Source organism: Equus przewalskii, chromosome 21, assembly GCF_037783145.1.
Source record: "Equus przewalskii isolate Varuska chromosome 21, EquPr2, whole genome shotgun sequence".
Taxonomy (NCBI): Eukaryota; Metazoa; Chordata; class Mammalia; order Perissodactyla; family Equidae; genus Equus; species Equus przewalskii.
The window spans coordinates 26829765-26844707 of NC_091851.1; the positions used below are offsets into that span (position 1 = coordinate 26829765).

At 52.8% G+C, this 14943-nt stretch overlaps 1 protein-coding gene across 5 annotated transcripts in view; it reads left to right on the forward strand.

Moving 5' to 3' along the window:
- The window catches only part of DLGAP4 (DLG associated protein 4), a 202626-nt gene that overhangs the window by 59299 nt on the left and 128384 nt on the right, over positions 1-14943 (forward strand). For 4 of the 5 annotated variants that reach the window (XM_008530234.2, XM_070588274.1, XM_070588272.1 and 1 more), the window contains one exon: positions 303-530. The gene's annotated coding sequence lies outside the window, so the exon portion shown is untranslated. Of the gene's footprint in view, positions 1-302; positions 531-14943 lie in introns of those variants that run through there. The other variant, XM_070588277.1, reaches the window with a different exon arrangement.

Sequence of the window (14943 nt, forward strand, 5' to 3'; positions counted from 1 at the left end):
CAGGGAGGATCGGAGCCTTTGGAACTCCAGCTTCCCGCTGCTGTGGGGATTCTGTGGGTGGTGGGAAAGGCATTGTAAATATGCATGACATGCAAATACGCCTCTGAAAAACAACGTGGGGCCCGCCTGAGCTGGGATGCCCGAGTGCTTTGGAAGATGTAGTGTTGTACAAACGCTTGGGTTTCTACGACGATTGTCACACGAGGTCCCCCTCCCCAGCATCCCCAGGGCCAGTCCAGGGTCTCAGGGTGGAGGGATTATCCTGGGCGCCTCCTAATTGATGTTCTTCCCCATTCCTGCAGGCACCAGTGCCTCCCCTCTGCCAGGTGCCTGGTAACTCGTGTGTGACCAGAACCGTGTCCCTCTGGGCGCTGGAAGGCCCCTGTCCGACTCTGCTTCCCACCAGCACCCCTGATCGAGTGCCCGGAGGGATGTGTGTGCCAGCCCTCGGTCCAGCGCCCGCTCCTGAGGTGACACCTGCCGGTTCCCGACTGGTTCCTGTTTTCCCTCTGCGCGTGGCTCCCTGGTTGGTAAGTCACTGCGTCCGCAGGCCTGGGCACATGGAATCGGGGCCACTCACCAGCCCACCCATGCTTGGCACAGTTGGGAAATGCCCAGCTTTCCCATCCAGTGGCGCCCACATGCTGGCAAAGGGACCTCAATGAGAGCTTTTATATGTCTGGGCTCAATTTATAGTTTAACTGCTTGTCTTATCCAGTCCTCCCAACAACTCAGGAGGTGGGCACAGTGATTACACCCGTTTTCCAGAGAAAAGTAGCCTCAGAGAGGGAAAACCGCTTGCCTGAGGATGCACAGCAAGCCCAGCTCTGTCCAACTCAAAGGCCAGCTCTTGCCATACCCAAGGGGCTGGGCAGTTGGTGACATGGGCTCAGGAAGGGAAGGGGAGCAGTGAGCTGTGCTGGAAGCCGTGGAACTTCCAGGGCCCCTGGAGGCTGAAATGAGACCATCAGCGTTCCTGAATCTTCAGGAGCCCCATCATTTCTGCCCCTCCAGTCTGTTCCACCCACGCTCCTCCAGTCCCCATCTTAACCCCAATGCGGGAGGAGGTGCAGGGCCCAGCCAGCATCCCTGACTGCCCATCTGAGGATACCGCAACCTGCAGCCACCCACGCCACCCACTCCTGGTTCCATCATCCTTCCCACAACAGTGGTCCCAAAAGCGTCCCCCTATGGGTTCCAGCCACAGTGCCCAACACTCATCACATTCCTGCATCTCCTCCTCCCGCCATCTCCCACAGCTGTGCAGGCATGACTAGTCTAGTTCACAGATGAGGAAACTGAGGCCCAAAAGAGCTCAAGGGGCTTGCCTAGGGTCACTCAGCACTAACGGGACTGTTGGTTTACCTTCTGCCTCCTCATCTGGCCTCGGCTCCCCAAGGCTGAGAAATAGCTGCGTAATTCCCCACTGGACAGCAGGCAGCTGGCACTGTGCCTGGCGTGTAGTGGGTACACAGTTAATGGTTGTGGAGGAAAGGAAAGAGAGAGAGAAGGGAAGGCTCTCTCACCTCCCTCCGCCAGCAGGACCCAAAAGCCCCTGGCCTTTTGGCCAGCTGCTGGTCCCTGCTGACCTCAGAGAGCATGAGGTCAGCTCAGGCCTTCAGCAAGGCAGCCAGCCGCTCTCATCTTGATTCTCTCATCTGCCGACAGCTGCCCAGCCTCCCTAATGGGATGGTTATGAGAAGAGAAAAGACTCGTAAATATGTATAATATGCAAATATCATAGGATAATAAAAAACCCGTGACGTTCGCTGTAGATAATGTATATAAAAGTGCTTCTTCAAGAACAAGGAGCTGCGCGCTCGTGTGGTGCCAGCCTTATTATCAATAACCATGAAAAGGCCCCTATTAATTAGCTGCCCCCCAACCCAGCTCCCTGGTCTGGCCCCGGCCTGTTGTAGCGACTGCAGACAGCTGTTACATTTGGCTGAGGAGCTGTCACAGGAAAAGAAGTGATAAGGACATCTTGTCTGAGAGCGTCTGTGGGGTTTAATCATTCACTGACACTCCTGGTCATGCCCCGTGCCCCACACATCCTCCCCAGGGACTAACTATGTAACAGGAGCAACCTGACTGGCGGCAAGCGTTTCCTGAGCAATTGCTATGTGCCTGGCGTTGCGCTCAGTGCTTCATTTTCTTCATCATCTCAGTTAAACCGCTGACCACCCTGTGGGAGGTTGATGGCGAAACTGAGGCCTGGACCGCATGGACCTGGGGCAGAGGGCTCATCTGTCAGCATTCTAGTTCTTGCTGAAAGTTATTGCCATTCAGCGCCCACCTTGACCCCCAGGCCAGGTGTGGCCAGAGGGGCAGGATTGTGGTCGCTGAGAACACAGTGTAGCTGGCAGCGCCTGGCATGTGTGGCCCAGTGACGGGGAACGGGATTCCTTGGCACGAGCTGGGAGAGCAGCCGTCAGCACTGTGTGGAAAGATGGAGGCCCGGGCGGCAGCGAGGGAGGTGTTACTGCTGCTATTTTGCTAACAAGCTGGTTATTTAAAGAACAGCCGAAGCCAGAGTCGGGGAGTCGGATGGGAAGTCTGCACGCCCGGGGCAGAGGCAGCCGGGGTCCAGGAGCCTGACTGGGGGAGCGGGGCAGAGCAGCCACACGTTCTTTTTTTAAATTTGCTTGTTATTATTAATAATAGTAACAGCACCATAAACGTCTGGAAAAGGATTCCCTTTGTGAAGAAAAGAGAGTGTAAGGATTGGGAGGGGCGGGAGGGGCTTCTGAGGGGTAAGTAATCTATTCGTTGACTCTGGTGGTTGTGACTTAACTTTTTGTCTTGTGATAATTTATTGCAGTAAACATTTTTGTTTTTTCGTTTTTTCCTATGAGTTATATTTCACAGTAAAAAGGCTAAAAAGCAGTTATAACAGTAATAGTTAACATTTATTGAGCACTTACTAAATGCCAGGCTCTTTGCTAAGCATTTTACTGTGTCTCATTGAGTCTGCACAGATTCTGTCGTTCTGCCCATTTTACAGAGGAGGAAGGTGAGGCTCGGAGAGGTAGAGTTACTTGCCATGCAGTCAAAGAGCGCGCAGGTGCGGGAGATGGGATGAGAAACCCGACAGGCTGACGCAGGCCGGCACCACTGCCCCATGTTTCAGGATCGGGGGCCAGGAAGTTCCCCCAAAAGGGCAGAGGTTTCCTCCATTTGTTCCTCAGACACGTGTCAGTGCCTCTTGCGTTTTCAAGGCTTGGGACGCCGGGTGGGTGTCTGTGGCCATGGGCGGCAGATGAGGTGTCTGGGACTCTGACGAGGGGTCTGGGCAGAGCATTTAGCCAACAAGTATTGAATAATAGGAGTGGGACATCCCTAAGGACAGGCAGGAGAGGAGGCCAGGGCACAACAGGAATCATTCATGGTATGAAGAGCCCATCCAGGTGCGACAGGGTCCAACCCAACAAATATGGGGCCCGACTGCCATTTCCTGGGGACCTACTATGTGCTATGCTCCTCCGTTGTCTTCCTTAATCTTCAGAACAACCCCTTGGGATCAGTGGTATTGGCCCCATTTTACAGATGAGGGGACTAAGCCCTTGAGAGTAGAAATGACTGGCCCGAGCCCACACAGCCGGCAAGTGGTAGAGCTGCTCTGCCAATCTCCAGGGCCCTGTATCCTGTGTGTGCAACAAGCGCTGCTCAGTTCTGGGGTCCTGGCGGGGGGGGGCACTGGCACGGAAGCTCCAAGTTCTAAGGCAGATCTCTGGGCCCCTGAACTGGCACTGGGGACATGGCCTGGAGGCTGGCATGGCACAGGGCCTCTCTGGGCCCTGAAGCAGCTACACCTGCTCCATGGGCAGGGCACCAGCCCCAGAGGCCTTCCTGCGTTCCTAGGACATCTATTGAGTGCTGGTCCCTGCTAGTCCATGTCCCTTGCAGAGCACGCAGCCTCGGGGAAGGACGGATATTAGACAATCACCCAAACAAACAAACTGAATAAACAGAGACTCTATCAGTGCAGAGAAGGAAATTAGCACAGCGACATTACAAATATTAACAAGGGAGGGGCCTACGTGGTGTGGAGTGGTCCAAGACGGCCTCTCGAAGGAGGTGGCATTTGAGCTGGGACCTGAAGGATGACAGGGATCCAGCCATGCTGGAGAGAGTTTCTTGTAGCATTGTTGACAGTAGGACCACTGGGAACAACCCACCGTCCATCACCAGGGGACCAGCTACATCCATTCACTGCTGCCATACAGCGGCACCTGCTGCAGCTGTTAGAAATGGGGCCATGGATCTAAATTTCCTGTTGCAGAAAGAACTTCACAGTGTGTTGTAGGGTTGGGAAAAAAAGAGGTGATAAAACAGCATGGGTAACATGAGAGCATTTTGGTACCCATGGTACAAAATGATACCCATGGTAGCATGGGTATCATTTGTGTAAGAATTATGTGAGTTTCTGAAAACTGTTCACAGTGGTTCCGTCCAGGGCCTGGGGGCATGGGAGGTCTTTGTTGTCGACTTTATACTTTTCTGGATTTGGAATCTTCCCTGAGTGTTAGGACTTGGGAGGAGGAACAGGGGGTTTTAGAACTTCCACAGTCCTGCCTGGGGCCGTTCTCCTCTCCTGCTACCCACCCCAATAAAATGGGATAAGGCATGGGTTGGAGAATCAGCAGATCTGGGCCATACCTCAGCTCCACCACTTCTTGGCTGTGTGACTTTGAACAAATCACTTGGCCTCTCTGAGTCTGTTTTCCCTTCTGTGAAAGAGAGACAAGAATAGTGTCAGAAGGTGGTTATGGGGCTTTCGTGAGCTAAAACAAGTACAAGGCTAGAACAATCCCAGTGTTGCATCTCTGGTGGCTGCTGGTGTTTTCACCGTGACTGCCAGAGGTGACACCTGCTGTGTGCTCGTCATGCCCTGCCAGGGCCCTCAGTGCTGACTGGGCCCCCAAGCTCACCTCTGCCCTCGGTTACTGAGAGTCAGACCCAGTTAGGGAATGAGGACTGGAGAGGCGGACAGCTTAGCCAGGACAGCTTAGCCAGGCACGCATGGGCGCTGCCCCCCCCCCCCATCCCCAAGCCCCAGCTCCCTCCCCGCCAGCTCACTCGCATATCTGCCAATGAGTGCTCTCGCCCTGAGAAGCTGTTCCGGGACTCCCTGGCCCTGGATTTGCTTTTTAAATAACCACTCAACCTGCCCGGAAAGACAGATACTACCTATAGACACTCAGAGCATCTTAAATCTCAGGCAGAGAAACTTGTATTTGTGAAGTCAAACTCCTGGAATCGTGGAGTCTTCATCATAAATAATCCAGCAAGAGCAAACATATGCATTTTACAAGTAAGTTCACTGCACCTTTTTTGATGACAGTGATAAATTAGAAACTACCCAGTTATCTAGCAGCGAGAGATGGTTAAATATATTACGGTCCAGCCAGACAATGGCGTTCTCAGTGGCTGTAGAGACAATGCCGGAGATCTATACTTGTTGACATGGAAACATGTCCGTGGTGCGTTGTTGAGGGAAAAATAGGAGGTTACAAAATGGTGTATTGTGTATGATCTCATTTTTGTTAGGAAAATATACATAAATATATGCGTACTCCTGCCCAGAGAGACACCCAGAAGGAGAACCATCAAACTATCCAATGTGGCTTCCTCTGGATGTTGAGATATCGACAAGCTCTATTTTTATTTTTGCTTGTGTCATTCAGGTACTTTTCAGGCACAAGTGACAGGAAACCCAGACCAAACTGATTTAAATAAAAATGGAATTTGCTGACCTCTAACTGTAAAAGTCCAGAAGTAATCTGGCCTGTGGCTCAGCTGGATCCAGGAGCTCAGACAGTCACCAGGACCCGGTTTTTCTGTTTTTCTCACCATTTGTCAACTCTGCTTCCTCTGGTTTGTTCCCATGTTCTTTCTTTTCTTTTTTTTTTTTTCTTTTTAAGATTGGCACCTGAGCTAACATCTGCTGCCAATCTTTTTCTTTCTTCTTTCCCCCCAAAGCCCCCCAGTACATAGTTGTATATTCTAGTTGTAGGTCCTTCTGGACCTTGCTTGTTCCCGTGTTCTTACAGGGCTCTCTTATACAGGAGATAAGATGCCTGTCCAGAGAAACATGCAAGACTTCTTCCCAGATAGCTCAGACACAAGTCCCGAAACTGAGTCTTGGCTTTGGTGGGTCACGTTTGCGGGTATGCCCACACCTCAGTCAATTGCTCTGATTGGCAGCCTGGGCCTATGCACCGGCCCCCAGAACTTCACCAGGGGAGAGTGGGAAACGGTAGTTCCCCCAGATAACGATGTCAGGCTGAGGCCTAAAGTAGGCCAGTGTCCAGACACAGCACAGTCCTCCTCCTGGACTTACCTGAATTTCCCAAGATGATGACTTTCATAATCAAAAAACCATGCAACTGTTGAACGGAGTCCTGAGCCCAGAGCTTACGGCCGGAAGTTCGTTGAGGTAGCCTTAGACTCGAGGTAGCCTTAGACTCTCTTGGAATCAGAACGTCAGAATCGCTGAAGTGCCAGTTCAGCTCAGGAGACATTGGCCTCTCTGTGTCAGAGTGCTAGCTGAGCCTGAGAGGGCGCCGTCCTGGCCCTCAAGGGTCTTGAGGGAGAGATGACTCATCTGGAATGTGAGTGTACAAACAGGCTTCTGTGAACACAAAGCTCAGCGTGAGAGCAAGGAAGCCCTCCTGGAGGCGGTGACACGTGAGCTGAGTAGCTAAGAAGATTACAGGAAGAACATTGTAGGCAGGAGAAACAATGTGTCAAAGGCCCCAAGGCATGTGGTGGGGGAACGACCAGTGGATGAGCAGTGGCAGGCCCAGACCACAGGGGCCTTGAGTTCCAGGATAAGAGCTTACACTTGATCCTGAAGGCAGTGGGGAGCCTTTGAGGGATGTTGTGGGAGGAGGGAAGTGGCAGCAAGCTCCATCTGGCGGGCACTGAGAGCACGACCTTGGTGGAGTCAGGTCAAGGCCCCAGGTAGGGAAGGAGAGAAGAACGCCAGTGGCCCCTCAGGGGGCCTAAGATATCTACTGGTCTAAATTCCTTCCCACCCATGTCAGAATTCCTGTCTTGAGGTGTCCAGCCACTGCTTGCATACCCCCAAGAGATGGGGAGCTCACTCTCTGTTCCCTCCACCTCTTGTTAGAAAGCTCCTTTAAAGGATCAAGGATCAAGCCCACAATCCTGCCACTACCTAAGGCACGCCTGGAACACTTCCCACCCACCTGTCACTGAGGTCGGTCTCCTGAATGACCTACTGGGAGGGCTGGCAGGGGCCTGCATTTTCAGACTGGGGAGTTCCAAGACCAGGGAGCCTTGGGTGTCTCCATCCCCTGCGGGGAACTTGAATGAGAGGGGCGGGCAAAGAGAGTTATATCAGCCTGACAGCAGAGACAGTGTTTAGGCCTTCTGTCTCAATCAGTTCTCCAAATGCCCTTTTCATTTAACAAACAAGAAACTGATGCTCAAAGGGGCCCAGCCACCTATGCAACAACACACAGCAAGTTAGAGGCAGGTCTGGGACGTGGACTCAGTCTCTTCTGCCCCTGCCCCCTCCACGGCCCTCCTGCTCACCTCCTTCCACCCTTCAGGTGAGTCCCGGTCACCTCATAGACTTGGGCTTGGACAGCTTTTTTTCTGGAAGCTCCAGCCATTCCGGATCGTCCCCTGATCTCCTTCTAAACTCAGAGGCGGCCAGAAAAGTCCTCGTTAATCAGATGTTTTGTGACGGTTTATTTTGACAGCAGCATTTTTTGTTTCTGATACATCAGAGCTGCAACACGCACGAGCCGTGTTTTGTGGGTCGTCTCTAATACTTCACTGTGCCCCCAGTTCCCACGTAGTCGTTCATCCTCACACTCCACAGACATTTATTAGTGCCTACCCTGTGCCAGGCGCCGTGCTAGACACCAGGCTATGAACATGCATGACAGCAGCCCCTGCCGGGGGAGTTCACATTGCAGCCAAGGAGAGCGGTGTCTCCATCAAGCATGGCAGGTGATCCTGGCAGATCAGAGGGTGGTGCCGCTCGCTCAGGGGTCTCTGGGGCCAGAGCTGTTGATTCTGTCCCTCTGAGCAGAGTCTTGAAGGATGAACAGGGGTTCTTCAGGAGAAACAGCTGGGAAGGGTGAACCAGGCAGAGAGACTAGGCTCTGCAAAGATCCTGCCTGCCTCCCGCTCAGCTCTGAGGCCACAGCACAAGGGATGGTGGGGAGAGAAGGCTGCAGAGGCCAGCCCAGGCCAGAGCTTGGAAGGCCTCAACTATTGGGCAGGGGAGTTTGCATTTGACCCTTAGGGTCAAAGGGAGCCAAGGGCAGGACAGGTCTGGGTATTAGAAGGGTCCTCGAGTCAGGCTGGTGACAGCTGGGGAGACAGTGGGCAGGACAGGACCATGGGGATGGCTTACAGGGGCGTTTAGCAGGAAGATTTAACAGAACTTGGGGACTTGGTGGCTGCTGCAGAAGGGGAGAAGGAAGGTTAAATTTTCTCCTGGGGGGGGTGGCTTGGGGATCCTGTGGACCAGTGTCGAGGTGACTCCTAGCAAAGGCTGGGTCAGTGTCAGTGAGCAGTGGGGCAGCAGGGACTGCTTCAGCCTTCATGAGACTTAGAGCAACCGCCCGTGAGGACTTCAGGGTCCCCATGTTCCCACTGAGTGACTGGGGCCAGGCTCTTCCCCTCGTGGGGCCTCAGTTTGCCCCTCTGTAAAGTGGGGTGATGACAGTACCTCCCCAGGGATTTGGGGGAAGGTTGGAAGGCAGGGGGCAGGCTCTGCATGGTGCCTGGCATCCAGTAAGTGCTGGTGACTGGGGGCTGCTCTGGCTACCACGGTCAAGGGTGCAGAAGTGGGTAAGGGAACTGGATTGTGTCACCTGCAGAGGAGAAACCAGAGACCTTGGGGGCCGTGCCCCCTGCCTTTCTGTCTCTGTCGGGGAAGGCAGGATGTGGGTCTGGCACTGATGGGAAAAGCTCCAGGGAAGGAGATTCCAGCTCAGGCGAGGAAAACCTTTTGGATACAACAGAGCTCCCTGCAGATGGGCTAACTTGGGTGATAGCGAGCTCCCCATCACTGGGAGGATTCAAGCAGCAGCTGCACCACAACTTGATGGGGAAGTCTGTAGAGTATTTGTGATTTGGCTGAGGATCCGAAAGGTCCTTTCTAGTCCAGAATGTCTTTGATTTCATGTTTTTCCTTCTCTGGGCCTCAGTTTCCTCTTCTGTAATTTGGGGAAAATAGCAGCCCCATCTCAGAGTTGGTTGCAAAGTTTAAGTGACATTGTCCAATAAAGTGCTTAGCCCCAGATTTGACAACATAGCAAGTGCTCCGTGAGTGGCGGCTGTTATTCCCATCATTGATGTCACATTCAGTTCTTGGGTGTGTCACTTCCATCTGAGGACCTCATGTTGCTCATCTGTCAATCACGTGCTCCTGCCTGCCTGCCCTTCAGGACCCACTCTATCCCCTTCTTATGGCCACTCTCTCTGGCTCCAGCTCCCCCGACTCCACCCCTCCGGGAGGTGGTAGGAATTCCAGACCCTTCTGGGCCCCTTTTAGCTCCCGCTTGAGCGAGAGTTGGCAGGTTGGGGCGGCCGGCGCCATCCGCCTCCCATATGCTTCCTGCTATTTAGAGGAAAACTCTCCCCGCGTTCCTCCAACCACACGGGCTGACATTTCCAGACAGACGCTGGAATCGGCTCTTCGGGGGATTGGCAGATAAATTTGGCCCTGGCTGTTGGGAAAATCTTCAGCCTTACTGGGGAAGCGGAGCCCAGGCTCACCGACTTCCGTCCACCCCGCGACTGCCCGGGCGTGGTCCTCCGAGGGGCTAGAGCGCTGTTCTACAGCCTTGCAGATTAGGGTAAGTCTTACTAGCCCAGCCTTCCCGCAGGAGAGCCCCTGGTCAGGAAGTCGTGGCTTCCAGCCTTTCAGTCAGAGGCGGCGGGAGTTTGCAAGAGGAAGCGATGCCTCCTCCCCAACAAGACACCTGGGTGTTACTGGGCTCAACCTGGCAGAAGAGCAGGTTTTGGATTAGAGAGACCTGAGCTCAAGACTACTTATGTTTCTGTGACGTTGAGCAATGGCTCCACCTCTCTGAGCCTCTTTTTCTTCATCTGAAAAATGGGGATAATAATAGGATCTGTCTGATTCAAAGTCCTTAGGATGGTGTCAGGCTTGTGCTAAGTGCTCAGCAAATACTAGCCGCTATCGTCATTGTCATCGTCCTCCTCATCATTATTATTTGGCCTGGAACAAAGCATGGCATATGTAGGGGTTCAGTTAATCTCAGTGTTTTTCTCTTCTTCTTCCAGCTGTAGCGACTTAGGGAAAACTGGGGCATTTCAGAATTAGCTCAGATAGGGGTAACCAGAGGCAGAAATGCAAGAATAAGAACATACAGACGCTGCCACATGCAGGGTGGAGTGTGGGTGGCCAGTCCCCCCAGTGTGCACGCACACACGTACACACACACGCACACGTGCTCTCTGTGTCCCAAAGTTTCCCTCACCCTCGCTGGAGCCTGGAGTGCCCATATGTTGAATCGTGAGGATGTGAGACACAGAACAGCTTGGCTCTGATGGCTGGAAGGAGAGGGAGGCCTGGCTGGAGGCAGAGTTCGGGGAGGCTCTGGGCGTCAACTGCAGTAGGAGGGTTCGGGGAAGCTCGAGTAGTTCTGTTTGGCTGGAGTAGAAAGTGGGTGGTGGGAAGGTGTGGGAAGCGAGTTTGAGCTTCATTCAGCACCTCCTGACTGAGCCTGAGTACCAGGCCTCATGCCAGGCCCTAGGGAAACTGGTGGAAAAGACGGGCATGCTTCCTGCCCTCAAGAAGCTCTGATTCTGGTGTGTGTGTCGGGGGCAGTGAAGATGACAGACCTGCAGACAGTGAATTACCAAGACCCTAGGTTGTGCTCAAGGAGACCCAGGGGCTAAGAGAGGGGGTGGCAGCGGGTGGAGGTGGTGGGTACCTACTCAAGGCACCGTGGTCAGAGAGGGCCTCTCTGTGGCCTGAAGGATGAGTTGGAGCTGATCCTGCAAATGTTGGTCAGGTTAAAGGGGTGGAGGGCAGAGGGAGCAGCAAGAGCAAAGGTTGGGAAGGTGGCAGGAGCCAGATCCTGGAGGCCTTGAATTCCGGGTGCAGTCAGAACTGCTCTTGAGGAAGGTCATTCTAGTGGTGGATGCTGGATGCTCATGGGGAAGAGATGGGTAGCAGAAGACCTGTCTGCAAAGATTGGTTGAGAGCGAGGTATGTACCTGTTGGAGGCAGTCGGTGGGAGAATTCTGGACCAGGTAGAGGTGATGAGCAGAGAGGAGGAAGAGAGCACTTCACTGGGGTCAGGGTCGTAGCAGAATCCTGGGACTGGAGACAGGTGTGTTTTGAAGGGGGGATCTAGATCAGCGCGTAGCTGGGGGTGGAGTTAGGTAAGAGAGGAGACATCAGGGGAGCTTAGACCAGATTCCAGAGTGGTCAGGAGGAGTCTCAGAGGAGAGCCAAGTGCTGGGTTTGGGGAGGGGCTTCCTCAGCCTGGGACTGCGGGTGGGAATGGCAGCACACCGGTGGCAGAGTGAGCGCAAGCTGATGCACTTCCCTGCACTAGACCTAGAGGCCCATTCCAGGTCTGTTTACCTGCTCTGTGACTTCGGGAAAATCACTTGACCTCTCTGAGCCTCACCTGTTCTAACAATACTGAATCAGTTAGAATTGCATTTGGCTGCATGTAACAGAAGAAAGTAGCAGAGATATAAACACCCAGGAGTTTATTCTCCTTATGTAACAAGGATCCCAGAGGCAGGCAGACCAGAGCCAGTGCAGCACTTCCGGCAAGCGATCAAGGGCCCAGGTGTCTGCCACCCTTAGCATGTATCTTTCATTCTCATGGCTACGAAATGGCTGCTCCACTTCCAGATGTTGTGTCTGAATTCCAGGCAGGACAGAGGAAATAAAGACTGCTTGCTTTCTGAATCTACCCTTCTTATCAGGAAAACAATAGACTTCCAATAGAGCCCACTCAGTGGGCTTTTGCCTACATGTCATTTCAGGTGTGGTCACATGGCCACCCTAGCTGCTGGTGAAGTGAGTATTTATAACTGGGTACTTCTGTTAATTAGGCAAAAGGAAAGAATAGCTAGCAGGATAGCTAGCCAGATCCGCTTTAAAGTACCCACCTCACAGGCACTGTTGGGAAGATTCTATGAGATAATTAATGTACAGAAAACACTTAGCCCTGGAATAGAGCGACCTTGCAAGAAATGGGGGCTCCCTGTGTTATACTGCTCCACCCGCATCACTCATTCATTCCTTCAGCACTGCATACAGTCCCAGAGACATGACAGGGACAGTCCCTGCCCTTTGGGCACTCACAGTCAATAGGAAAAATGGACAAGGAAACAGGCAGGTTGACCCCACTCCAATCAGTGTCACAGGAGGAGTGGAGCGTCCACTTATTTGTGTCTGTTTTTTCTTGCTGCTCTGGTCCCACCACCTATAACAGTACCTGGCACATTAAGCACTCAGTGAGTGAAATAGTGTAAGAAATACTCATTAGGGGCCTACTGTGTACAAGGCTCTTTAGATGGGATAGGGAAAGTGGGGGACACATTCCCTCTCCCCAAAGAAGAAGTGGGGAAAGAAAATTGCTACAGGCCAGCCCTGGGGTGGGTGCTGGAGACCTAGCAGTGAACAAGAATGTTATGGCTTCTGCCCTCATGGAGCCCACAGTCTCCGGGCAGGAGCACTGGAGGAGTCTGCAGTCCTGAGATCACATCTGTTCATGTATCCTGGGGTAAGTCTCATCCCCTGCCTGGGTCACAGCATCCTCACCTGTCTAACAGTTGTGAGGGACCCTTTGTGGGATGTCAGTGATGCCCAGGATGATGGTAGGTGCCTTATAAGCCCTGCTCATCTGTGTGTGTAGACGGTACAGAGGCAGGTGTTCTAGATGCCAGCTTGCCATGTTAGGAGAGGAGGCAACTGTTGCAGGGATAGGAAGGGAGTGCTCTGAGCCCCTTGAAATCTCCTGGGGGCCCAGGAATGTGAGGATTCTGGGCTCTACTTTATCCTCAGCCACTCCGGTATCTGGGCCTGGAAGCTTGTCAGCAGCCAACTAGTGGACATGCAGCTTACAGCATTGGATGTGGGCAAGCAGAGATGGGCTGTGTTGGGTCCCCTAGGTGAGAAGTAAGGATGCTTGTAGTTACCAGAGGTCTCCTGGAGGTGGGGAAGCAGCTAGAATTTGAGGGTGGAGATCTGGTTCTGTCACTTGCTTGGCTGTGTGGTCTTTGGCAGATTTCTTGACCCTCTGAGCCTTGATTTCCTTATCAACAAAATGGGTCTAATAATCTTTGCCTTCCCTACCTGTGAAGATCTAGACTCGGCACCTGGAACGTAGTAGGCATGCAACATTGGTAGTGACAATCATTGCCATTGTTGTATTTTCCTTGTTAGGAAGGGGGAGCAGACACTACTGGGACCCTGTTGTGTGTCAGGCTTGGTGCTAGACACACCATCTCATTTTATCACAACTCTGAAGAGGTGGCCTTCTTCCCATTTATCAGAGGACACTGGTATTCTTTTGTGGCTCATATTCCCCTTTTGCTGTCTTAGAAGGACTGAGTTGCTGGCTTTTCTGGGGTCCCTGCTGACCTGAAGCCCTGGGGGTCCTTGAAGAATGGCCCAAGGCTGCTCAAGATGTTTGCTATGAGATCATGCCAGTGGCCTGTGAGGTCACCGATAGAGGTGGTCTGGGCTGGAATGTAGCCCTCCTCAAATGGGCGAAGTGCCAATAAGAGATGGCCTCAGGGATGAGTGATGGAGTGGGACAGGCTGAAGGATCAGAAATGCTTTTCCTCTTTATTCAGTGTCTTGAGACCAGGGCAGCGAGCCCAGCCCTTGAGAGGAGGTGGCAGTGGGCCCGGCCCTTGCTGCTGCTCTTGGCTGCAACGCTCTGCCCAGTGGCCATCACTACTTGTGTCTGAAATGAGGCCAGGGGTAAAAGAGGGGAGCCTTGGGAGGTTCTCCTGGCCTAGCGAGGTGGGTTTTCCCAGTTGAGTGCCTCCAGAAAGCCTCCCTGAGGAGTCCCAACCACTGGGTGAGAAACAGGAAAACAGGTCTTTTTGGAATAAAAGGCTGCAAATGGAAATAGAAATGGAAGTAACCCTTCTGAGCCTTACAAATAGCGGAGCAGGTGACTAGCTGGAAAATGGAGGCTTTCAGTGCCACCCCAGCATGTGGGGTGTGGGTTTTGACCCTGACCTCGCCTCTGGGCTGTCTAGGGTGCACAGGGCACAGTTGCCCATCCCTGGTGTTGATGGCAGGGGCGCTGTCCGTGGTGCTGAAGAGAGGATTTGGCCCCGTACCAGCTCCGGGGATGCTGTCCATGGTTCTGTCTTCAGAGAGTTATGAATCATTTCCAGGACTCTGGTTTGTAGGGGACCCAGCTGGGAGGTCAGAGGCTTTGGGTCTGGCATTGGGCAAGTGAGAGCAATTTCTGAGGTAGGATAGGTAGGATTCAGGCTCGTGTTATTGTCTGCCAGGCGCTGTTTTAAGAACTTTGTATGTATTATGATGTTTATTTCTAAACATCAGCTACAGGGGAGGTACTAATTTGTTTCCCCATTTTAGATGTGAGCAAACAGAAGCTTAGAGAATTTAGTGACCTGAGGACTCTGTCTCTCTCTAGCCTCGGTTTCCTCAGTTGTAATAGGAAAGTTTGTTGGTAGCATTTCACAAACTAATGGTTGGGCTCAGGCTTTCTAAACTGATGCCTGGATGGAGTGACATTAGTCTTACACACAGAATAAGGCATGAGGGGATTATTAAACACGTATGCTCTTAGAGTCTCATGGGGTTTCCTGGAAGGTGTGAGATTTGAGTGAGGTCTGAAAGCGGGTGTGAGGCTCGGGGATTGTATGGAAAAGAAGGGAATGCCCATTTCCTGAGCACCTGCTATCTGCAAGGCCCTG